The sequence below is a fragment of the Idiotropiscis lumnitzeri genome, chromosome 4, assembly GCF_059441095.1.
Source record: "Idiotropiscis lumnitzeri isolate Australia: NSW breed Sydney's pygmy pipehorse chromosome 4, RoL_Ilum_1.0, whole genome shotgun sequence".
In the NCBI taxonomy this organism is placed as follows: domain Eukaryota; kingdom Metazoa; phylum Chordata; class Actinopteri; order Syngnathiformes; family Syngnathidae; genus Idiotropiscis; species Idiotropiscis lumnitzeri.
This window is the reverse complement of record NC_142394.1, coordinates 919,348-945,019: the sequence shown is the minus strand read 5'-3', so window position 1 is coordinate 945,019 and position 25,672 is coordinate 919,348. Positions and strand designations below refer to the sequence as shown.

The 25,672-nt window shown below is 44.8% G+C and overlaps 10 non-coding genes across 10 annotated transcripts; all 10 read right to left on the bottom strand.

Annotated features, from left to right (window-relative positions):
- Positions 1-4,752: 4,752 nt before the first annotated feature.
- Positions 4,753-4,860, bottom strand: LOC148337795 (U6 spliceosomal RNA). The gene has a single exon (XR_015843060.1). It is a non-coding gene; the product is annotated as a U6 spliceosomal RNA (small nuclear RNA).
- A 725-nt stretch (positions 4,861-5,585) lies between these two features.
- On the bottom strand, positions 5,586-5,701 carry LOC148337794 (U5 spliceosomal RNA). Its single transcript, XR_015843016.1, has one exon. It is a non-coding gene; the product is annotated as a U5 spliceosomal RNA (small nuclear RNA).
- Positions 5,702-7,066: 1,365 nt separating this feature from the next.
- LOC148337793 (U6 spliceosomal RNA) lies at positions 7,067-7,174 on the bottom strand. The gene has a single exon (XR_015843051.1). It is a non-coding gene; the product is annotated as a U6 spliceosomal RNA (small nuclear RNA).
- A 706-nt stretch (positions 7,175-7,880) lies between these two features.
- On the bottom strand, positions 7,881-7,995 carry LOC148337792 (U5 spliceosomal RNA). The gene has a single exon (XR_015843074.1). It is a non-coding gene; the product is annotated as a U5 spliceosomal RNA (small nuclear RNA).
- A 6,147-nt stretch (positions 7,996-14,142) lies between these two features.
- Positions 14,143-14,250, bottom strand: LOC148337791 (U6 spliceosomal RNA). The gene has a single exon (XR_015843043.1). It is a non-coding gene; the product is annotated as a U6 spliceosomal RNA (small nuclear RNA).
- A 706-nt stretch (positions 14,251-14,956) lies between these two features.
- Positions 14,957-15,071, bottom strand: LOC148337790 (U5 spliceosomal RNA). The gene has a single exon (XR_015843072.1). It is a non-coding gene; the product is annotated as a U5 spliceosomal RNA (small nuclear RNA).
- A 1,366-nt stretch (positions 15,072-16,437) lies between these two features.
- Positions 16,438-16,545, bottom strand: LOC148337789 (U6 spliceosomal RNA). The gene has a single exon (XR_015843042.1). It is a non-coding gene; the product is annotated as a U6 spliceosomal RNA (small nuclear RNA).
- Positions 16,546-17,251: 706 nt separating this feature from the next.
- On the bottom strand, positions 17,252-17,366 carry LOC148337788 (U5 spliceosomal RNA). Its single transcript, XR_015843071.1, has one exon. It is a non-coding gene; the product is annotated as a U5 spliceosomal RNA (small nuclear RNA).
- A 6,147-nt stretch (positions 17,367-23,513) lies between these two features.
- Positions 23,514-23,621, bottom strand: LOC148337787 (U6 spliceosomal RNA). Its single transcript, XR_015843040.1, has one exon. It is a non-coding gene; the product is annotated as a U6 spliceosomal RNA (small nuclear RNA).
- A 706-nt stretch (positions 23,622-24,327) lies between these two features.
- LOC148337786 (U5 spliceosomal RNA) lies at positions 24,328-24,442 on the bottom strand. Its single transcript, XR_015843009.1, has one exon. It is a non-coding gene; the product is annotated as a U5 spliceosomal RNA (small nuclear RNA).
- Positions 24,443-25,672: the final 1,230 nt, after the last annotated feature.

Sequence of the window (25,672 nt, the reverse complement as noted above, 5' to 3'; positions counted from 1 at the left end):
TTGGAAGCATTAACACGACGTATCAGGAATAAAACAAGAAATAAGGCTAATATTTAGAGTAGGAATGGACAGAGTGATGTTTTTACAAGGAAGTCACTACAGCTTCTTCTTCTGCTACTATTTCTGGTATATTTGGTAATCTGCGTATGTCAGAATAATTTGTTCCAATCGAACGTTTGATTGATTGAAAAAGTAAGTCCTAATTGGATCAGTTGTTTTAGTGTCCATGAAAACAGTTTATCCGATAATTTTAATCCGAACTCTGACAGGATTAAAGAAATTTCTTCCATGTAAACCGATTGTATGTCCCTATTAAGCCATCATTGGGTCTGCCCACATTGTAGCTTGCCTGTCTGGAGGTCTGGGTGTTTCCTCAGGCTCTCGAGGTTGCAGGTCAACGGCCCCTGCAGCTGAGGCCTTCAAAATGCTGCGGTCCTCCTGATGCTGCTCCGTGCCGCTCGCCTCAGAGGTTAATCATTTACATGCTGAGTTGAAGGAGGTGAGGTTGCTCGTGCGAGACCGTCTCTTTCTTGCCTCTACTGGAGTGTTGTGTGAGTCTGACTACCCATGGCGTGGGATGATGACGCCGTTTGTCTGACTGGCTCTGAGTCTTTTTTCAGTCATCTGCGCAGAGCTTGTTGTGTTGTGTTTGGGTTGTCCTTCACAGTTCATGTGCACCGCCAGGTTTGGTTGGTGCAGTCACCCTTGTCGGAACTATCTAGGGCTCTCTGTACTGTCCCTGTGGAGGTTGAGGAACTTTTCGGCATGACCGTGGTGTGGCCGCAGGAAAGATTGATTCGGTTTCATGAGACTGAACTGCAGTTTCTCAGCCTTATTTGGACCTGCGCCACCTCTTGTGCTTAGGTTCTCCTCAACTCCTCCACATTTTTAGGTTCCACAGAAGTTTCTGCCTATAGGAAGCTATGGTCAGAAATTGAAGGCCATAAATTGAGGCAGTGACGGTTACTTTCTGGTTGGCAGCTGACTTACAGGGCTGCTCTTGCTTCGACCCCTGGGTGATCTCCACCTTGACCTATGGATGCATGCTTCTGTTCCAACTCTGGCCCCCTGTCGACAGCCGGGTCAGCAAAGGCCTTGGTGTTAGACCAAGAGCTTTCTGCCCTCCTGGCTAAGGACACATGCGAAGCAGTGGATCCTTTGGCACACCTCGGAGTCTTATACTCCCCTTACTTTCTTGTAGCATAAAAGAACGGTGGATTTTGCCAAACCCTGAAATTAATCAGTCGTCATGGCAAGGTGTTGCCCACCCACAAGCTGACCATCGCAAAATAACGGGAGGTGTCGGGTTCTCGTGCAGTTCACGGCAAATTAACGCTTGGTGGCAAGTTTTTGCACGGTTCATGGCAAAATTATACTAGGTCAGTAGGTGGGGATAATAATCACTGCAAAAAAATGAAGCATTAATGGTCATGCATGGAGCCCGGGAGAAAGAGAAAACGTGATATATGGTCACATTTTCACAAGATTTAAGTGGAGAAAAAAACCCTTATGGGAAGGAATGTGGGCACAAGGTAGCTGGGAAAAACAAGAGAAACAATGCGGTTCACCTCAAAGATAAATTGGTAAGTTAACAAAAAGATTGGTAGTGGTTGTTTATAATGTAACATTGAACCATTTCCTGCTGTGGGACAATGCTGCAAGAATAATGTTAAACTGACTGCAAATTAATGCTGGCTAACTAAAAAGCTTGTAGCATGTATCATAGCCAGGTGTTGATACAATTGTGTGTGAAATCATATTTGTGCTGAGATATGTTGTACTGGTCGAGCCACTATGGTTTCAGTTAGATTGCAAGTTTAGTTAAAGCAGACAGGAGAGCTCATCCAGGAGCTGCCAATGACATGTAGTAAAAACAAATTACATAGGCAGCTACACATGGAAGCAAAATAAAAAACTAAAACAAACGAAAATAATTCATTTTGATAAAATACACAAAAATGACATGCCACACACAATTCAAAACAACTTTAATGTCATGTGTGGAGCAGGATTCGGACCCAGAAGCAGAGAGGAGACAAAAGTGGCGACATGGAAGTCTTTATATACAAAAATTCCAAGGAAAAACAAGCGGGGCTGGATTCATAACACATGGAAGAAAGCTGACATCCTCAGTCGAAGAAAGCTTGACTCAATCTTAAATACGCTAAAGCATCAATTCTATATGACATAATAAAAGAACAGAGCATAAAAGGACCATAGCGACTGATACATTAGGATATATCACAACACCCTTTCAAGGGGTGTTGCCTGCTCCACACCAGCTGCAGCCCCCAGTGCCGGATCCGCGACAGCTGCAGCCCCCAGTACCGGCTCCACAACGGCCGCAGCCGTCTCAAGTCCCTGATCCGGCTGCTCACGCCCTGCGGCCGCTTTAAGTCCCTGAATTGTCGGCTCACGTTCTGCGACCGCTTCAAAGGCCCTATTCCGGCGGAGCACATTCTGCGGCCACTTCAACTCACTGATCCAGAGGCGCACGCCAGCGCACGTCCTGCGGCCGCTTCAACTCCCATTTTCTGTGGCGCACGTCCTGCGGTCGCTTCAACTCTCTGATCAGGTGGCGCACGTCCTGCCGCCGCCACCTGTCTCTGGCTCGGCAGGGCATGATTTGCCGCCGTCACCCGTCTCTGCCTCGGCGGCGCCCGACCTGCTGCCGCCACCCGTCTCTGCCTCGGCGGGGCATGTCCTGCCGCCGCCACCTGTCTCTCTCTGCGGGGCATGACCTGCCGGCGCCACCCGTCTCTGCCTCAGCAGCGCACGACCTGCAGCTATCATGGCCTCCATGACGCCCACCTGACTTGCTGGTGTGGCCTCTGGGACGCCCACCTGACCGGCCTCCCCTGGATTCGCTGGTCTGGCCTCAGGAAAACCCGCCTGACTGGCCTCCCCTGGATTCGCTGGTCTGGCCTCCCGGATGCTCGCCTGACTGGCCCTGATTACGGGACGTGGTCCCTCCTCCTGGCCCCCTTCCACTCCCCCTGCTTTTGGACTTTTTTATTGCCTGCTTCACGTATCAGTTTACGACTGCCATTAATCTCCATTTTTCTATTCCATGTCTGAAATGTTTACATTTACTGCTGCTCCCACCCTTAATTCCTTAGCGCAGAACACATTATGTACCTCCCAATAAAATAGAGGGCTCGGCAGAGTGTGCTTCAAAGCAAATGGAGAGTTGTCACTGAGCACACTGTTTGTTCTCCTCGCGAGAGAAAAAGCTAAACTCGTGTCTTCCTTTTCATTCATGGTCTGTGTTCAGAAAATGCTTAGGTGATTAAAGCTGACAAATTTATAGACCAGTAGCAGAATGTTTAAATATATTCTACAGCTAATTGGGAGCCAGTGTAAAGTCTTTAAGACTGGCGTAATATGTTCTAATATTTTTGCTCTGGTCAGAACCCGAGCTGCAGTGTTCTGAATGAGCTGCAGCTGCTTGGTGTTCTTTTGTGGGAGTCTAGTAAGAGGACAAGTTAATATTATCAAGTCTCCTCGCGATAAAAGCATGGAGAAATTTCTCCTGGTCTACTTGATGCATGCAACCCTTCAGTCTGGATATGTTTTTCAGCTGGTAAAAGGCTGTTTTAGTGATTGATTTGATATGATTGCTGAAAGTGAAGTCTCAGTCTATCAGTACCCGAAGATTTTGGTCTTTGGTTTCTAAAGCCAGTAACACCAGGTGTTTCCTAACAACAATCCTGTTTTCTTTATTGCCAAAAACAATTACCTCTGTTTTGTTTTGGATTAGCTGAAGGATATTTTGGTTCATCCAATTATTGATTTTCACTAAACAGTGACACAATACGTTGATTGAAATGCTGTCATTGGGGGCAGATAAAGCTTTGTGTCATCTGCTTAAATGTAATAACCAACATTGGTGTTCTGAAGCATTTGACCCAAAGGTACCATATACAGCAGAGGTGCCCATTGCGTTGATCGCGATCGACCAGTCACTCGCAAAGGGGCTGTCGACCGATCGAATTATATACAGACTTGATGCATGCTTCACTGTGCATGCACAAGGATGCTAACAAACAAAATTAGCAGTTTCAATTTTGTTCCCTCTACTCTAAACCTAATAATAGTCGAAAAACGATGGGAACCTGTAAGCTAATTATTTCCACATAGCGTAAGAGGAGGATTTTTTAATTGCTTTGCACCACCACAACCGGCAGCTGGGAGGTGTGCGTAAAGCTCACTATCAGAAGCTCCTGTCCGGACTTTATGGTTGATTCATTCAGCACAAGTCAAGTAACGACAGACAATGTGCACAAATTGTATTGTGAAATATGGTTTCATGCAGTTAGGCAAGGTATATCAATATATACTTTACCTATAAAGAATCCTCATTCTATTTTCAAATAAATATATAAAGAAGGTTGGTAGCTCACTTGGACTTGGTTATTTTATAAGGAGCTCCCATGCTGAAAAAGTGTGGGCACCCCTAATATATAGAATGAACAGAAGCATTCCGAGGACTGACTCTTGAGGAACTCCAGATGTCATGGCCATCCGATCTGATTCAAAACTTCCAATGGTCACAAAGTTACTCATTTCTTCCGGCAACGAGCAGTAGAGCGCAAAGCATCTGCATTCCGACATGTTCAATGCAGCATGCGCAATTTTCAGCAACTCGGGGGCTCATCAATTCGATCTCGTGAAGTAAGAACATATGTTAGCACATTGAGAAAGGAAAAACTGCTGCCATAACTGGCACATAAAGCGCAACGTGAGGGCTTCAAAAGTTGGATCCGCTTCAAGAAATTGCGTGTCATCCTTGCGGAGGGGGCATGCTAATCTTCTCTGTATCGTAATCCAATTTTTCATATGCGCTGCCGAAGCTAGCACACAGAGCTGTGGATGTGGCCTTGAATTTAAAGCGTCTTTGGCAGAAAGAAGCGTCTTTGGCAGAAAGAAGCCTCAGTGGCGGTGGAGACCTTTGGCATGTAACCCTGGGTTGCTTGGGCCCAGATGCATTTCAACCCCCCCATCAAATGAGATATGTTTTCTGTCACTTGCAATGTCTATCAGATGGGTGCTATTAGCTACCGTTCAACATATGGAATCAACAGAGTTCTTGGACTTGCTCTCACGCCATCGGGACGTTACACCCGAGTTGAGGTTCATGTCGTAGAATGGACTGGACATGCCACATAAATGGCTGCAAACAAAATCCTGTGCAAATCTGTCATTGGCCATGTCAAAGTTGTTGTTGTTTCCACTTCCCAGGTCTAAGCTTGGGAGCTCGAAATAAATCCACAAACCATGTTAGTCTACAAAGAAATCTTTGGGTAAACAAAAACTGTACGTATGGTCAAACAATGGGTTGAACTGTCCAGAAGACTCTCCAGGGAAGCGTCGTGTTTGGCGTTATTTCTTGTATGCGATGAATAGTTGCACAGAGTTCACTCAAGTAGCCTGGCAACAAAGCCAAAATGGGGTCTCCGTTTCAAACTCTGACCACAGATAGAGGGTCATCAAGCCCGTTCCCAGGTATGGCTTGGCCACTTGGTTTCCCATCCTTGAAAAGGACTCCTGTAATTTCTGTTATAATTATTTTCAACACCCACAAGAGCTCAGAAGAAACTGAGCCAGCAAAAATTAATCATAATCTCATGCAGTTTTTTCCTCACGGAAATCTTTAGTAAAAGGCGAAAGATTTATGCGATCTGAAGAAAAATCATGAGCTATGCTTGTCTGAACTACGGAAGACAAAAGCCTTTCGCTAATACCCCTGACGGTCAAGGTCTCACTTTTAGCCTGCCGCATTTTGTGGACGGCACCATCAGTATTCCACATCAACGCTTCGAGGAGACTAATACATTGACAATATCCCTCCCTGTAAAGTCTAGCGGAACAAACGGGGGATTTCTCAGTCCCCTCAGTAGAATTGTGAGGTGACATTGAGATGTAGCACAATGCTCGCTTCACAAGCGACAGGAGCCTAAATTCCGTGACTTCGGCTACTCGGACATGAACCCATCTTCAGCTTCCAAGATGAATTGCTCTTTGCTCACGTTTAAACAGGAAAATATGCCCAATCTCGATTGACTTCGTGCATTTGACTGGGCGTGACGCAGAAATGGCTCCAATCTTAATATCACGCGCAAGTCCGTCTTTGACAATGTAGAGGTTGTGTTTTTCTCCACCCCTCCCAGGTATTAGCTTGGGTGCTCAAAATAAACCCACGAACCCTGTTAGTCTTCACAGAAATCTTTGGTTAAACAAAAACTGTATGTATGATGAAGGGATGGAATTTTCCACAAGCCTTTCCAGAGATGGACAGCGTTGGGTGTTAATTACAATAGACAGTGAATGTGCACATGGCACACTAATAGAGTCTGGTGACCAAGCCAACATGGGGTCTCTGTGACAAACGCTGACCACAGACAGGGTGTCATGATTGAGTGTCCCAGCAACGGTGGAGCCACTTAGGATTACCTGACTGGAAAAGGTGCACTTCAAACTCTTGTTTTCATCCTTCTTAAAGGATTGGAGTTAGCAGAATAAACAAAAACTGCGCAAATTCTCATTCAGTTAGTCACCACGGAAATATTTAGGAAAAGGCAAAAGTTTAACACAATCTAAACAGAAGCAGGAGCAATCCTGAAATCATCTGTGGAAAATAAAAGGCTTAAGCTGATACCCCTGACTGTCAAGGTGTCCCTTTTAGTCTGACACATGATGGAACGGACGGACAGTCTTCCACATCAACGCTGTGAGGAGACTATTAACTTAAAAGCCCTCCCTAAACCAGGGGTCAAAAACTCCGGTCCTCGAGGGCACCTATTCTGAATGTTTTCCATGTCTCCCTGCTTCACCACAACTATTTCAAAAAATCATTTTCACCTGTGGCAGTCAATTTTAAGTCACGCGGAAACTGGCTGTTGAACACAAAGCATCTGCATTCCGACATGTCCGATGCAGGATGCGCAATTTTCAGCAACTCGGGTGCTCATCAATTCGATCTCGTGAAGTAAGAACTTATGTTAACACATTGAGCAAGGAAAAACTGCTACCATAACTGGCACATAAAGCGCAGCGTGAGGGCTTCAAAAGTTGCATACGCTTCACGAAATTGCGTGTCATCCTTGCGCAGGGGCCATGCTAATCTTCTCTGTATCGTAATCCCATTTTTCATATGTGCTGCCGAAGCTAGCACACAGAGCGGCGCATGTGGCCTTGAATTTAAAGCGTCTTTGGCAGAAAGAAGCCTCAGTGGCGGTGGAGACCTTTGGTATGTAACCCTGGGTTGCTTGGGCCCAGATGCATTTCAACCCTCCCATCAAATGAGATATGTTTTCTGTCACTTGCAATGTCTATCAGATGGGTGCTATTAGCTACCGTTCAACAAATGGAATCAACAGAGTTCTTGGACTTGCTCTCACGCCATCGGGACGTTACACCCGAGTTGAGGTTCATGTCGTAGAATGGACTGGACATGCCACATAAATGGCTGCAAACAAAATCCTGTGCAAATCTGTCATTGGCCATGTCAAAGTTGTTGTTGTTTCCACTTCCCAGGTCTAAGCTTGGGAGCTCGAAATAAATCCACAAACCATGTTAGTCTACAAAGAAATCTTTGGGTAAACAAAAACTGTACGTATGGTCAAACAATGGGTTGAACTGTCCAGAAGACTCTCCAGGGAATCGTCGTGTTTGGCGTTATTTCTTGTATGCGATGAATAGTTGCACAGAGTTCACTCAAGTAGGCTGGCAACAAAGCCAAAATGGGGTCTCCGTTTCAAAAACTGACCACAGATAGAGGGTCATCAAGCCCGTTCCCAGGTATGGCTTGGCCACTTGGTTTCCCATCCTTGAAAAGGACTCCTGTAATTTCTGTTATAATTATTTTCAACACCCACAAGAGCTCAGAAGAAACTGAGCAAGCAAAAATTAATCATAATCTCATGCAGTTTTTTCCTCACGGAAATCTTTAGTAAAAGGCGAAAGATTTATGCGATCTGAAGAAAAATCGTGAGCTATGCTTGTCTGAACTACGGAAGACAAAAGCCTTTCGCTGATACCCCTGACGGTCAAGGTCGCACTTTTAGCCTGCCGCATTTTGTGGACGGCACCATCAGTATTCCACATCAACGCTTCGAGGAGACTAATACATTGACAATATCCCTCCCTGTAAAGTCTCGCGGAACAAACGGGGGATTTCTCAGTCCCCTCAGTAGAATTGTGAGGTGACATTGAGATGTAGCACAATGCTCGCTTCACAAGCGACAGGAGCCTAAATTCCGTGACTTCGGCTACTCGGACATGAACCCATCTTCAGCTTCCAAGATGAATTGCTCTTTGCTCACGTTTAAACAGGAAAATATGCCCAATCTCGATTGACTTCGTGCATTTGACTGGGCGTGACGCAGAAATGGCTCCAATCTTAATATCACGCGCAAGTCCGTCTATGACAATGCAGAGGTTGTGTTTTTCTCCACCCCTCCCAGGTATTAGCTTGGGTGCTCAAAATAAACCCACGAACCCTGTTAGACTTCACAGGAATCTTTGGTTAAACAAAAACTGTATGTATGACGAAGGGATGGAATTTTCCACAAGCCTTTCCAGAGATGGACAGCATTGGGTGTTAATTACAATAGACAGTGAATGTGCACATGGCACACTAATAGAGTCTGGTGACCAAGCCAACATGGGGTCTCTGTGACAAACGCTGACCACAGACAGGGGCCGTGTCCAAATTAACAGGCTGCGACCTCCGAAGGCCAGTTCCCAGGCTGGGTCCTCGAAGCCTAAGAAGGCTCCTCCTCATGTAGCCTTATATGGACCGCATAACCCGTGGTGAATTTGGACAGGCTCGATAGCTACGTACAAATAACTAGGCTGCGTCCTTCGATGTCTAATATGGCGGACAGAAGACGTCATTTCCGGTGCGACAAGGACGCTTACGCCGGTGTCCAAATTCACGCGGCCTCCGAGTACTGGCTTTATAATCTGTCCTCGTTTCCGTGGAAACTCCATGGAAACGGGCCCTGAGTGAAGGCTACGAGCATGCAACCTTCGCAGCCTTAAAAGCCTCGCTCTTCTTCTACACCGTTCTACACTCGCAAGATGCAAACTACCGAAGCCACGTCTTCCGCCTCACCCGAGTGCACTTTCAGATGTAAGTATAAGTTCTTTATATGCAATATTAAAACATCACTCATGAGAAATATTGGGCAGCAATGTTTGGATATTTAGCTCCAGCTTAAGATAATTTTGTTAGTTGCGAAATCGGCCAAATATAACTAAGGTAGCTCTAAGAACTATTGCATAGAAGGTACGGCTGAAACATTTGAATTGTCTTATTTCTGTATGTTAGCATTATTTTATTTAATCTTTTCCTTATGTTTTAGGGAGCAAGGAGATGACCGCGCGGCTGATCAAGCTGCGCGGGGAGTACGACAGCCTCTTTACGGGGGCCAAGTTCTCCGCAGCCACAGCATGGAGGTAAAAATACAATTACTATCGGGAAAAATATTTGACGGGTTATTGTCTTATTAACATCCATTTAAACTCAAAATATCAAAAGGAAAACGCATAAGAATGGCGAGACCCACTATAGCAATTTTAGTTTCCATTCATCAGCCATTTGTGTTTGAATTAGATTTGCGCTAACACGCAGCTGTTTATTTATCCTAGCACAGAATGTGCCCTGTATAAATTCCATGTACCTCCTGCAATGTGCTCCCCAATTACTGATATTAATGAATAATATGCGAATCACCCTCCACATTAACATGATAAAACGCACTGAAACGGTCATGAACTAATGTACTGAAGTGGATAAATCTGCATGTTACCCATAACACCAGGATTTCTGACTAATGTTTGCATCTTTTTACCCTTTTTTTCATCCTTTATTTTTGCATGCATTTTTATTTATTTAATACAGGATCATCGTGGAAAAGCTCGAGCTGCAGGGCAAAGTGACGCCCCTGCAGGCAAAAAAAAATGGGATAATTTAAAAATGAAGTATAAAGTATGGAAGTCCACATTTCTTTTTCTTGTGTGTGAAAATGAAGATATAATTGTTTTATCTTTTTGCTTCTTTTCATATAAAGGATTGCAAAAACCCAGGCACTGGCGAAGGGGTGGCAGGGAGAGCTACTGCCGATACTTGGCCCTGGTTCAACCTTATGGATGGAGTGCTCGGACAGAGACCGTCCATCACCCCCCCTGTCCTAATTGCCTCCATCCCTGAGGAAAGACCAGGGCCAAGTCAGGCCAGCCCGGAAGAACTCCCAGGGCCAAGTCGGGCCAGGGTGACGCAAGAGGAGGAGGAGGAGGAGGAAGAAGTCGTGGTCGGAGGAGGAAGAAGTCGTGGTCGTAGAAGAGGAAGAAGAGCGAGGCCAACAGCCGGAGCAACGACTGAGAGGGAGAAAGCGAAGGAGAGAGGATGAATTGATTGAACTATACAGACGTGATTTAGCAATGCGGAGACAGGAATTGGAGAGACAGAGGTTGGCAGAGGAGGGAAGGGCAATTGAGAGGAGTGAGACTTTTGAAAGGTTTTTTACTTTGATGGAAAAGATGATAGATCAAAATAAAAAATGAGTGAAATATGCTTGGTGTTCAAGACTGAAATTTAGATAACATTCATTAAAAAGTAAACAAAAACCGGGGTACTTTCAAAACAGATGAACTAGTTCGTATCCCAGTGACATCTTGAGATCAGCTTCTTCAGACAAAAGTGAAAAAGCCCAGGTTTGTGAAAGACCAAAACTTTTACAATAATATGAAGACTCCACCATGTCTGTTTTGCTTACAAACTTAATTTATTGAAAAACTGGTGGACAAACAAGGCATAAATTAAGTACATTATAATTCACAGTAACTATTCACAGAAAATAAAAAAGCATTTCCCAGTTCATAACTGTTGCAGGATAAACCTGAGTGTGTCAGTGCTGTTTTGCCAATTTTCGCCTGAGCAGGGACTCATTTGGAGCATGGATGGAACCTTTGTTCCAGGACCCATGACATGGATGGGGCACGAGCAAGAGTCCTGATCTTCCTCTCGTGACTTGAAGTGGGGCATCATACCGGTTGCAGTGTCCACTACATCATCCATTACGTGGGGGTTTGCAGGGATGGTCGGGCAATAGATGGCTGCCATGTCACTACAAAAGATGGGATAGATTTATTAACCATTCATTACATTGTATATGAATCTATTTTTCCATCTACTGATATTTTGCCATGTTTGTGTGGCTGTGCTGTTTGATGATTCAGTTAAAGATTATTTTGTGGCATATTTGATGGGATGATTGCTCAAATACCATTGTGCAGTTAAAAGTATTTAAATACCTAAATATACTCGTGGTCCTCTGGTACCTCCTCCAGGGCAGACACCTGAGCAGACAGGTGGTCCCTCCACTGCACTCCAGCGACTGTGTCAGCCACCTCTTCCACAGCAGCCTCCTCTTCCCCTTCGTCCTCCGAGGCCATGAGGTCTCCCACCCCAAGGCAGATGTTGTGGAGGACGGCACAGGCAGCGATGACCTAAAAGAAATAAAAAGGAAATGCTGTATATTAGCTATATTTGATAGTTATTGCACTGAACAGGACATGATTTGATCCTGAATAAAGAGCAACATATTGAAAGTATAAGTATCAATTATACATTTTTTTTTTATTTACTTACATGTGGTGCAAAGGTGTGGTGCACCTCCAGGGCGTGGAAAAAGATGGCCCGGAATCTCACCTTCATCATTCCAAAGTGAATGTCACTACAAAAGATGGGATAGATTTATTAACCATTCATTACATTGTATTTGAATCTATTTTTCCATCTTCTGATATTTTGCCATGTTTGTGTGGCTGTGCTCAATAATTGTGCTGTCAATTATTGAGCGTGCCTTGGAATGATGAACGTTGAAGCGCCGGGCCCCCACGCCCTGCACCGGCCGCTTGTAAGGAGTGATGAGGGGGAGTGGTCGCTGGAGGCACGGATACCCTCCATCTGCCAAGATGAAGTGCCCTGGAGGAGGATACAGCCCTCTTTGGTAAAGAGGGCTGTGCCGGAGGACCCTAGAGTCGTGGACTGATCCAGGCCAACCCAAGAATATGTCCAGAAAGTGACCCTGATGGTCACACACAGCTTGCATGATTATGCTGCTGAAAAGCTTGCGGTTCTTGTAGTCATGACCATCAGGGCCACTTGGAGGCTTGATTCGGACATGACAACCATCTATTGCTCCAGCAGCTCTTGCAAATGCATGGTGCTTCGCCAGCCCTGCAAATCCCTGGGTCACTGCCTGAAGGTCTCCTGCAGTGTTGGGGAAGTGGATGACTCTGTGGCGAAGAGCCACCACTTCCCCAGTGACCCGGTGGATGATGTAGTGGGCAGTGGACCGCGGCATCCCAAATGCTCGTGCCACCACCCGATATGATGCCCCACTCGCCAGCCAGAAGAGAAAGACAAGGACCTCTATCTCGACACCCCATCCATGTCGTCGGTCTTTGTCCAGGAGGTTCAGCAACACTCTGAATGAGTCCCTGCTCAGGCGAAAGTCAGTTTGGAGATCCTCTCCATTGAAAAAACGATCCAACACTGGCACACCCAGGTTTATCCTGCAGTATGGACTTCTTGGCTGTTAATGTTTTGAATAAAAAAACAAAAAAACATGAACGCATTAATTATTGTACTTGTTTCGTTTGCTTGCATCATTCCTACAGTATCACCAACATAATTTTAATAACTCTGGCCCTAAACTCTCTAGTGGAATTCTGGTGTTTTGCCATATGTAAAAGTATGTGTTTGGTTACAAACTAATCACGGGGACAATTAAGCCGTCACAAGTATCTAAATTCATAAAAACTCTTTCAGAATGTATATAATTATATCATTTCCATTCGATATTTGTTCTATTATGAAGTTAACACATGTACTACTGAAGTTGCACTACTGATGTTTTTAGTTCATCTGTAACAATCACGTTATAACCCTATTGACCTGTCAATGTTGGTGATAGTGTGAAAATGCTGATAGACGGATTTAGAACTTACTTCATTCCTTCGATAAAGGACAACTCTGCGATGGGAAAGCGTGATCCTCCTCTCCTCAAGAACAAAATGGAAATAAACTAAAAAGTGAAATAAAATGAAGAAAAGTTCGGGTTCCATCGTTTAAAATGAAATAATACAAATGTTTTGCTAAGCCGATGCCTTCGGTCTGGCGCTCGTCGCTGATTATCCATTGATTATCCAAGCCGTTTATAAATCCACCGCAAATACTTATCGCCTGCGTCGAACAGAGGAGCAAAGTACATGGGGGCGTAACGTAAATGTTGCGCCAAGCGGCCTTGGCTCCATGGAAACGAAGACCAATTCCAAGGCTGGATTCGAAGGTCGCACGTGACAGCCGTGAATTTGGACACCACGCGCGGTCGTGTCGCGCCGAAAGTGACGTCATGCGGCCGAAAAAGCAGCCTTCGGAGGTCGCAGCCTGTTAATTTGGACACGGCCAGGGTGTCATGATTGAGTGTCCCAGCAACGGTGGAGCCACTTAGGATTACCTGACTGGAAAATGTGCACTTCAAACTCTTGTTTTCATCCTTCTTAAAGGATTGGAGTTAGCAGAACAAACAAAAACTGTGCAAATTCTCATTCAGTTAGTCACCACGGAAATATTTAGGAAAAGGAAAAAGTTTAACACAATATAAACAGAAGCGGGAGCAATCCTGAAGTCATCAGTGGAAAATAAAAGGCTTAAGCTGATACCCCTGACTGTCAAGGTGTCCCTTTTAGTCTGACACATGATGGAACGGACGGACAGTCTTCCACATCAACGCTGTGAGGAGACTATTAACTTAAAAGCCCTCCCTAAACCAGGGGTCAAAAACTCCGGTCCTCGAGGGCACCTATTCTGAATGTTTTCCATGTCTCCCTGCTTCACCACAACTATTTCAAATAATCATTTTCACCTGTGGCAGTCAATTTTAAGTCACGCGGAAACTGGCTGTTGAACACAAAGCATCTGCATTCCGACATGTCCGATGCAGGATGCGCAATTTTCAGCAACTCGGGTGCTCATCAATTCGATCTCGTGAAGTAAGAACTTATGTTAACACATTGAGCAAGGAAAAACTGCTACCATAACTGGCACATAAAGCGCAGCGTGAGGGCTTCAAAAGTTGGATACGCTTCACGAAATTGCGTGTCATCCTTGCGCAGGGGCCATGCTAATCTTCTCTGTATCGTAATCCAATTTTTCATATGTGCTGCCGAAGCTAGCACACAGAGCGGCGCATGTGGCCTTGAATTTAAAGCGTCTTTGGCAGAAAGAAGCCTCAGTGGCGGTGGAGACCTTTGGTATCTAACCCTGGGTTGCTTGGGCCCAGATGCATTTCAACCCTCCCATCAAATGAGATATGTTTTCTGTCACTTGCAATGTCAATCAGATGGGTGCTATTAGCTACCGTTCAACAAATGGAATCAACAGAGTTCTTGGACTTGCTCTCACGCCAACGGGACGTTACACCCGAGTTGAGGTTCATGTCGTAGAATGGACTGGACATGCCACATAAATGGCTGCAAACAAAATCCTGTGCAAATCTGTCATTGGCCATGTCAAAGTTGTTGTTGTTTCCACTTCCCAGGTCTAAGCTTGGGAGCTCGAAATAAATCCACAAACCATGTTAGTCTACAAAGAAATCTTTGGGTAAACAAAAACTGTACGTATGGTCAAACAATGGGTTGAACTGTCCAGAAGACTCTCCAGGGAATCGTCGTGTTTGGCGTTATTTCTTGTATGCGATGAATAGTTGCACAGAGTTCACTCAAGCAGCCTGGCAACAAAGCCAAAATGGGGTCTCCGTTTCAAAAACTGACCACAGATAGAGGGTCATCAAGCCCGTTCCCAGGTATGGCTTGGCCACTTGGTTTCCCATCCTTGAAAAGGACTCCTGTAATTTCTGTTATAATTATTTTCAACACCCACAAGAGCTCAGAAGAAACTGAGCAAGCAAAAATTAATCATAATCTCATGCAGTTTTTTCCTCACGGAAATCTTTAGTAAAAGGCGAAAGATTTATGCGATCTGAAGAAAAATCGTGAGCTATGCTTGTCTGAACTACGGAAGACAAAAGACTTTCGCTGATACCCCTGACGGTCAAGGTCTCACTTTTAGCCTGCCGCATTTTGTGGACGGCACCATCAGTATTCCACATCAACGCTTCGAGGAGACTAATACATTGACAATATCCCTCCCTGTAAAGTCTCGCGGAACAAACGGGGGATTTCTCAGTCCCCTCAGTAGAATTGTGAGGTGACATTGAGATGTAGCACAATGCTCGCTTCACAAGCGACAGGAGCCTAAATTCCGTGACTTCGGCTACTCGGTCATGAACCCATCTTCAGCTTCCAAGATGAATTGCTCTTTGCTCACGTTTAAACAGGAAAATATGCCCAATCTCGATTGACTTCGTGCATTTGACTGGGCGTGACGCAGAAATGGCTCCAATCTTAATATCACGCGCAAGTCCGTCTATGACAATGCAGAGGTTGTGTTTTTCTCCACCCCTCCCAGGTATTAGCTTGGGTGCTCAAAATAAACCCACGAACCCTGTTAGACTTCACAGGAATCTTTGGTTAAACAAAAACTGTATGTATGACGAAGGGATGGAATTTTCCACAAGCCTTTCCAGAGATGGACAGCATTGGGTGTGAATTACAATAGACAGTGAATGTGCACATGGCACACTAATAGAGTCTGGTGACCAAGCCAACATGGGGTCTCTGTGACAAACGCTGACCACAGACAGGGTGTCATGATTGAGTGTCCCAGCAACGGTGGAGCCACTTAGGATTACCTGACTGGAAAAGGTGCACTTCAAACTCTTGTTTTCATCCTTCTTAAAGGACTGGAGTTAGCAGAACAAACAAAAACTGCGCAAATTCTCATTCAGTTAGTCACCACGGAAATATTTAGGAAAAGGCAAAAGTTTAACACAATCTAAACAGAAGCAGGAGCAATCCTGAAATCATCTGTGGAAAATAAAAGGCTTAAGATGATACCCCTGACTGTCAAGGTGTCCCTTTTAGTCTGACACATGATGGAACGGACGGACAGTCTTCCACATCAACGCTGTGAGGAGACTATTAACTTAAAAGCCCTCCCTAAACCAGGGGTCAAAAACTCCGGTCCTCGAGGGCACCTATTCTGAATGTTTTCCATGTCTCCCTGCTTCACCACAACTATTTCAAATAATCATTTTCACCTGTGGCAGTCAATTTTAAGTCACGCGGAAACTGGCTGTTGAACACAAAGCATCTGCATTCCGACATGTCCGATGCAGGATGCGCAATTTTCAGCAACTCGGGTGCTCATCAATTCGATCTCGTGAAGTAAGAACTTATGTTAACACATTGAGCAAGGAAAAACTGCTACCATAACTGGCACATAAAGCGCAGCGTGAGGGCTTCAAAAGTTGGATACGCTTCACGAAATTGCGTGTCATCCTTGCGCAGGGGCCATGCTAATCTTCTCTGTATCGTAATCCAATTTTTCATATGTGCTGCCGAAGCTAGCACACAGAGCGGCGCATGTGGCCTTGAATTTAAAGCGTCTTTGGCAGAAAGAAGCCTCAGTGGCGGTGGAGACCTTTGGTATGTAACCCTGGGTTGCTTGGGCCCAGATGCATTTCAACCCTCCCATCAAATGAGATATGTTTTCTGTCACTTGCAATGTCAATCAGATGGGTGCTATTAGCTACCGTTCAACAAATGGAATCAACAGAGTTCTTGGACTTGCTCTCACGCCAACGGGACGTTACACCCGAGTTGAGGTTCATGTCGTAGAATGGACTGGACATGCCACATAAATGGCTGCAAACAAAATCCTGTGCAAATCTGTCATTGGCCATGTCAAAGTTGTTGTTGTTTCCACTTCCCAGGTCTAAGCTTGGGAGCTCGAAATAAATCCACAAACCATGTTAGTCTACAAAGAAATCTTTGGGTAAACAAAAACTGTACGTATGGTCAAACAATGGGTTGAACTGTCCAGAAGACTCTCCAGGGAATCGTCGTGTTTGGCGTTATTTCTTGTATGCGATGAATAGTTGCACAGAGTTCACTCAAGTAGCCTGGCAACAAAGCCAAAATGGGGTCTCCGTTTCAAAAACTGACCACAGATAGAGGGTCATCAAGCCCGTTCCCAGGTATGGCTTGGCCACTTGGTTTCCCATCCTTGAAAAGGACTCCTGTAATTTCTGTTATAATTATTTTCAACACCCACAAGAGCTCAGAAGAAACTGAGCAAGCAAAAATTAATCATAATCTCATGCAGTTTTTTCCTCACGGAAATCTTTAGTAAAAGGCGAAAGATTTATGCGATCTGAAGAAAAATCGTGAGCTATGCTTGTCTGAACTACGGAAGACAAAAGCCTTTCGCTGATACCCCTGACGGTCAAGGTCTCACTTTTAGCCTGCCGCATTTTGTGGACGGCACCATCAGTATTCCACATCAACGCTTCGAGGAGACTAATACATTGACAATATCCCTCCCTGTAAAGTCTCGCGGAACAAACGGGGGATTTCTCAGTCCCCTCAGTAGAATTGTGAGGTGACATTGAGATGTAGCACAATGCTCGCTTCACAAGCGACAGGAGCCTAAATTCCGTGACTTCGGCTACTCGGACATGAACCCATCTTCAGCTTCCAAGATGAATTGCTCTTTGCTCACGTTTAAACAGGAAAATATGCCCAATCTCGATTGACTTCGTGCATTTGACTGGGCGTGACGCAGAAATGGCTCCAATCTTAATATCACGCGCAAGTCCGTCTATGACAATGCAGAGGTTGTGTTTTTCTCCACCCCTCCCAGGTATTAGCTTGGGTGCTCAAAATAAACCCACGAACCCTGTTAGACTTCACAGGAATCTTTGGTTAAACAAAAACTGTATGTATGACGAAGGGATGGAATTTTCCACAAGCCTTTCCAGAGATGGACAGCATTGGGTGTTAATTACAATAGACAGTGAATGTGCACATGGCACACTAATAGAGTCTGGTGACCAAGCCAACATGGGGTCTCTGTGACAAACGCTGACCACAGACAGGGGCCGTGTCCAAATTAACAGGCTGCGACCTCCGAAGGCCAGTTCCCAGGCTGGGTCCTCGAAGCCTAAGAAGGCTCCTCCTCATGTAGCCTTATATGGACCGCATAACCCGTGGTGAATTTGGACAGGCTCGATAGCTACGTACAAATAACTAGGCTGCGTCCTTCGATGTCTAATATGGCGGACAGAAGACGTCATTTCCGGTGCGACAAGGACGCTTACGCCGGTGTCCAAATTCACGCGGCCTCCGAGTACTGGCTTTATAATCTGTCCTCGTTTCCGTGGAAACTCCATGGAAACGGGCCCTGAGTGAAGGCTACGAGCATGCAACCTTCGCAGCCTTAAAAGCCTCGCTCTTCTTCTACACCGTTCTACACTCGCAAGATGCAAACTACCGAAGCCACGTCTTCCGCCTCACCCGAGTGCACTTTCAGATGTAAGTATAAGTTCTTTATATGCAATATTAAAACATCACTCATGAGAAATATTGGGCAGCAATGTTTGGATATTTAGCTCCAGCTTAAGATAATTTTGTTAGTTGCGAAATCGGCCAAATATAACTAAGGTAGCTCTAAGAACTATTGCATAGGAGGTACGGCTGAAACATTTGAATTGTCTTATTTCTGTATGTTAGCATTATTTTATTTAATCTTTTCCTTATGTTTTAGGGAGCAAGGAGATGACCGCGCGGCTGATCAAGCTGCGCGGGGAGTACGACAGCCTCTTTACGGGGGCCAAGTTCTCCGCAGCCACAGCATGGAGGTAAAAATACAATTACTATCGGGAAAAATATTTGACGGGTTATTGTCTTATTAACATCCATTTAAACTCAAAATATCAAAAGGAAAACGCATAAGAATGGCGAGACCCACTATAGCAATTTTAGTTTCCATTCATCAGCCATTTGTGTTTGAATTAGATTTGCGCTAACACGCAGCTGTTTATTTATCCTAGCACAGAATGTGCCCTGTATAAATTCCATGTACCTCCTGCAATGTGCTCCCCAATTACTGATATTAATGAATAATATGCGAATCACCCTCCACATTAACATGATAAAACGCACTGAAACGGTCATGAACTAATGTACTGAAGTGCATAAATCTGCATGTTACCCATAACACCAGGATTTCTGACTAATGTTTGCATCTTTTTACCCTTTTTTTCATCCTTTATTTTTGCATGCATTTTTATTTATTTAATACAGGATCATCGTGGAAAAGCTCGAGCTGCAGGGCAAAGTGACGCCCCTGCAGGCAAAAAAAAATGGGATAATTTAAAAATGAAGTATAAAGTATGGAAGTCCACATTTCTTTTTCTTGTGTGTGAAAATGAAGATATAATTGTTTTATCTTTTTGCTTCTTTTCATATAAAGGATTGCAAAAACCCAGGCACTGGCGAAGGGGTGGCAGGGAGAGCTACTGCCGATACTTGGCCCTGGTTCAACCTTATGGATGGAGTGCTCGGACAGAGACCGTCCATCACCCCCCCTGTCCTAATTGCCTCCATCCCTGAGGAAAGACCAGGGCCAAGTCAGGCCAGCCCGGAAGAACTCCCAGGGCCAAGTCGGGCCAGGGTGACGCAAGAGGAGGAGGAGGAGGAGGAAGAAGTCGTGGTCGGAGGAGGAAGAAGTCGTGGTCGTAGAAGAGGAAGAAGAGCGAGGCCAACAGCCGGAGCAACGACTGAGAGGGAGAAAGCGAAGGAGAGAGGATGAATTGATTGAACTATACAGACGTGATTTAGCAATGCGGAGACAGGAATTGGAGAGACAGAGGTTGGCAGAGGAGGGAAGGGCAATTGAGAGGAGTGAGACTTTTGAAAGGTTTTTTACTTTGATGGAAAAGATGATAGATCAAAATAAAAAATGAGTGAAATATGCTTGGTGTTCAAGACTGAAATTTAGATAACATTCATTAAAAAGTAAACAAAAACCGGGGTACTTTCAAAACAGATGAACTAGTTCGTATCCCAGTGACATCTTGAGATCAGCTTCTTCAGACAAAAGTGAAAAAGCCCAGGTTTGTGAAAGACCAAAACTTTTACAATAATATGAAGACTCCACCATGTCTGTTTTGCTTACAAACTTAATTTATTGAAAAACTGGTGGACAAACAAGGCATAAATTAAGTACATTATAATTCACAGTAACTATTCACAGAAAATAAAAAAGCATTTCCCAGTTCATAACTGTTGCAGGATAAACCTGAGTGTGTCAGTGCTGTTTTGCCAATTTTCGCCTGAGCAGGGACTCATTTGGAGCATGGATGGAACCTTTGTTCCAGGACCCATGACATGGATGGGGCACGAGCAAGAGTCCTGATCTTCCTCTCGTGACTTGAAGTGGGGCATCATACCGGTTGCAGTGTCCACTACATCATCCATTACGTGGGGGTTTGCAGGGATGGTCGGGCAATAGATGGCTGCCATGTCACTACAAAAGATGGGATAGATTTATTAACCATTCATTACATTGTATATGAATCTATTTTTCCATCTACTGATATTTTGCCATGTTTGTGTGGCTGTGCTGTTTGATGATTCAGTTAAAGATTATTTTGTGGCATATTTGATGGGATGATTGCTCAAATACCATTGTGCAGTTAAAAGTATTTAAATACCTAAATATACTCGTGGTCCTCTGGTACCTCCTCCAGGGCAGACACCTGAGCAGACAGGTGGTCCCTCCACTGCACTCCAGCGACTGTGTCAGCCACCTCTTCCACAGCAGCCTCCTCTTCCCCTTCGTCCTCCGAGGCCATGAGGTCTCCCACCCCAAGGCAGATGTTGTGGAGGACGGCACAGGCAGCGATGACCTAAAAGAAATAAAAAGGAAATGCTGTATATTAGCTATATTTGATAGTTATTGCACTGAACAGGACATGATTTGATCCTGAATAAAGAGCAACATATTGAAAGTATAAGTATCAATTATACATTTTTTTTTTATTTACTTACATGTGGTGCAAAGGTGTGGTGCACCTCCAGGGCGTGGAAAAAGATGGCCCGGAATCTCACCTTCATCATTCCAAAGTGAATGTCACTACAAAAGATGGGATAGATTTATTAACCATTCATTACATTGTATTTGAATCTATTTTTCCATCTTCTGATATTTTGCCATGTTTGTGTGGCTGTGCTCAATAATTGTGCTGTCAATTATTGAGCGTGCCTTGGAATGATGAACGTTGAAGCGCCGGGCCCCCACGCCCTGCACCGGCCGCTTGTAAGGAGTGATGAGGGGGAGTGGTCGCTGGAGGCACGGATACCCTCCATCTGCCAAGATGAAGTGCCCTGGAGGAGGATACAGCCCTCTTTGGTAAAGAGGGCTGTGCCGGAGGACCCTAGAGTCGTGGACTGATCCAGGCCAACCCAAGAATATGTCCAGAAAGTGACCCTGATGGTCACACACAGCTTGCATGATTATGCTGCTGAAAAGCTTGCGGTTCTTGTAGTCATGACCATCAGGGCCACTTGGAGGCTTGATTCGGACATGACAACCATCTATTGCTCCAGCAGCTCTTGCAAATGCATGGTGCTTCGCCAGCCCTGCAAATCCCTGGGTCACTGCCTGAAGGTCTCCTGCAGTGTTGGGGAAGTGGATGACTCTGTGGCGAAGAGCCACCACTTCCCCAGTGACCCGGTGGATGATGTAGTGGGCAGTGGACCGCGGCATCCCAAATGCTCGTGCCACCACCCGATATGATGCCCCACTCGCCAGCCAGAAGAGAAAGACAAGGACCTCTATCTCGACACCCCATCCATGTCGTCGGTCTTGGTCCAGGAGGTTCAGCAACACTCTGAATGAGTCCCTGCTCAGGCGAAAGTCAGTTTGGAGATCCTCTCCATTGAAAAAACGATCCAACACTGGCACACCCAGGTTTATCCTGCAGTATGGACTTCTTGGCTGTTAATGTTTTGAATTAAAAAAAAAAAAAACATGAACGCATTAATTATTGTACTTGTTTCGTTTGCTTGCATCATTCCTACAGTATCACCAACATAATTTTAATAACTCTGGCCCTAAACTCTCTAGTGGTATTCTGGTGTTTTGCCATATGTAAAAGTATGTGTTTGGTTACAAACTAATCACGGGGACAATTAAGCCGTCACAAGTATCTAAATTCATAAAAACTCTTTCAGAATGTATATAATTATATCATTTCCATTCGATATTTGTTCTATTATGAAGTTAACACATGTACTACTGAAGTTGCACTACTGATGTTTTTAGTTCATCTGTAACAATCACGTTATAACCCTATTGACCTGTCAATGTTGGTAATAGTGTGAAAATGCTGATAGACGGATTTAGAACTTACTTCATTCCTTCGATAAAGGACAACTCTGCGATGGGAAAGCGTGATCCTCCTCTCCTCAAGAACAAAATGGAAATAAACTAAAAAGTGAAATAAAATGAAGAAAAGTTCGGGTTCCATCGTTTAAAATGAAATAATACAAATGTTTTGCTAAGCCGATGCCTTCGGTCTGGCGCTCGTCGCTGATTATCCATTGATTATCCAAGCCGTTTATAAATCCACCGCAAATACTTATCGCCTGCGTCGAACAGAGGAGCAAAGTACATGGGGGCGTAACGTAAATGTTGCGCCAAGCGGCCTTGGCTCCATGGAAACGAAGACCAATTCCAAGGCTGGATTCGAAGGTCGCACGTGACAGCCGTGAATTTGGACACCACGCGCGGTCGTGTCGCGCCGAAAGTGACGTCATGCGGCCGAAAAAGCAGCCTTCGGAGGTCGCAGCCTGTTAATTTGGACACGGCCAGGGTGTCATGATTGAGTGTCCCAGCAACGGTGGAGCCACTTAGGATTACCTGACTGGAAAAGGTGCACTTCAAACTCTTGTTTTCATCCTTCTTAAAGGATTGGAGTTAGCAGAACAAACAAAAACTGCGCAAATTCTCATTCAGTTAGTCACCACGGAAATATTTAGGAAAAGGAAAAAGTTTAACACAATATAAACAGAAGCGGGAGCAATCCTGAAGTCATCAGTGGAAAATAAAAGGCTTAAGCTGATACCCCTGACTGTCAAGGTGTCCCTTTTAGTCTGACACATGATGGAACGGACGGACAGTCTTCCACATCAACGCTGTGAGGAGACTATTAACTTAAAAGCCCTCCCTAAACCAGGGGTCAAAAACTCCGGTCCTCGAGGGCACCTATTCTGAATGTTTTCCATGTCTCCCTGCTTCACCACAACTATTTCAAATAATCATTTTCACCTGTGGCAGTCAATTTTAAGTCACGCGGAAACTGGCTGTTGAACACAAAGCATCTGCATTCCGACATGTCCGATGCAGGATGCGCAATTTTCAGCAACTCGGGTGCTCATCAATTCGATCTCGTGAAGTAAGAACTTATGTTAACACATTGAGCAAGGAAAAACTGCTACCATAACTGGCACATAAAGCGCAGCGTGAGGGCTTCAAAAGTTGGATACGCTTCACGAAATTGCGTGTCATCCTTGCGCAGGGGCCATGCTAATCTTCTCTGTATCGTAATCCAATTTTTCATATGTGCTGCCGAAGCTAGCACACAGAGCGGCGCATGTGGCCTTGAATTTAAAGCGTCTTTGGCAGAAAGAAGCCTCAGTGGCGGTGGAGACCTTTGGTATGTAACCCTGGGTTGCTTGGGCCCAGATGCATTTCAACCCTCCCATCAAATGAGATATGTTTTCTGTCACTTGCAATGTCAATCAGATGGGTGCTATTAGCTACCGTTCAACAAATGGAATCAACAGAGTTCTTGGACTTGCTCTCACGCCAACGGGACGTTACACCCGAGTTGAGGTTCATGTCGTAGAATGGACTGGACATGCCACATAAATGGCTGCAAACAAAATCCTGTGCAAATCTGTCATTGGCCATGTCAAAGTTGTTGTTGTTTCCACTTCCCAGGTCTAAGCTTGGGAGCTCGAAATAAATCCACAAACCATGTTAGTCTACAAAGAAATCTTTGGGTAAACAAAAACTGTACGTATGGTCAAACAATGGGTTGAACTGTCCAGAAGACTCTCCAGGGAATCGTCGTGTTTGGCGTTATTTCTTGTATGCGATGAATAGTTGCACAGAGTTCACTCAAGCAGCCTGGCAACAAAGCCAAAATGGGGTCTCCGTTTCAAAAACTGACCACAGATAGAGGGTCATCAAGCCCGTTCCCAGGTATGGCTTGGCCACTTGGTTTCCCATCCTTGAAAAGGACTCCTGTAATTTCTGTTATAATTATTTTCAACACCCACAAGAGCTCAGAAGAAACTGAGCAAGCAAAAATTAATCATAATCTCATGCAGTTTTTTCCTCACGGAAATCTTTAGTAAAAGGCAAAAGATTTATGCGATCTGAAGAAAAATCGTGAGCTATGCTTGTCTGAACTACGGAAGACAAAAGCCTTTCGCTGATACCCCTGACGGTCAAGGTCTCACTTTTAGCCTGCCGCATTTTGTGGACGGCACCATCAGTATTCCACATCAACGCTTCGAGGAGACTAATACATTGACAATATCCCTCCCTGTAAAGTCTCGCGGAACAAACGGGGGATTTCTCAGTCCCCTCAGTAGAATTGTGAGGTGACATTGAGATGTAGCACAATGCTCGCTTCACAAGCGACAGGAGCCTAAATTCCGTGACTTCGGCTACTCGGACATGAACCCATCTTCAGCTTCCAAGATGAATTGCTCTTTGCTCACGTTTAAACAGGAAAATATGCCCAATCTCGATTGACTTCGTGCATTTGACTGGGCGTGACGCAGAAATGGCTCCAATCTTAATATCACGCGCAAGTCCGTCTATGACAATGCAGAGGTTGTGTTTTTCTCCACCCCTCCCAGGTATTAGCTTGGGTGCTCAAAATAAACCCACGAACCCTGTTAGACTTCACAGGAATCTTTGGTTAAACAAAAACTGTATGTATGACGAAGGGATGGAATTTTCCACAAGCCTTTCCAGAGATGGACAGCATTGGGTGTTAATTACAATAGACAGTGAATGTGCACATGGCACACTAATAGAGTCTGGTGACCAAGCCAACATGGGGTCTCTGTGACAAACGCTGACCACAGACAGGGTGTCATGATTGAGTGTCCCAGCAACGGTGGAGCCACTTAGGATTACCTGACTGGAAAAGGTGCACTTCAAACTCTTGTTTTCATCCTTCTTAAAGGATTGGAGTTAGCAGAACAAACAAAAACTGCGCAAATTCTCATTCAGTTAGTCACCACGGAAATATTTAGGAAAAGGAAAAAGTTTAACACAATATAAACAGAAGCGGGAGCAATCCTGAAGTCATCAGTGGAAAATAAAAGGCTTAAGCTGATACCCCTGACTGTCAAGGTGTCCCTTTTAGTCTGACACATGATGGAACGGACGGACAGTCTTCCACATCAACGCTGTGAGGAGACTATTAACTTAAAAGCCCTCCCTAAACCAGGGGTCAAAAACTCCGGTCCTCGAGGGCACCTATTCTGAATGTTTTCCATGTCTCCCTGCTTCACCACAACTATTTCAAATAATCATTTTCACCTGTGGCAGTCAATTTTAAGTCACGCGGAAACTGGCTGTTGAACACAAAGCATCTGCATTCCGACATGT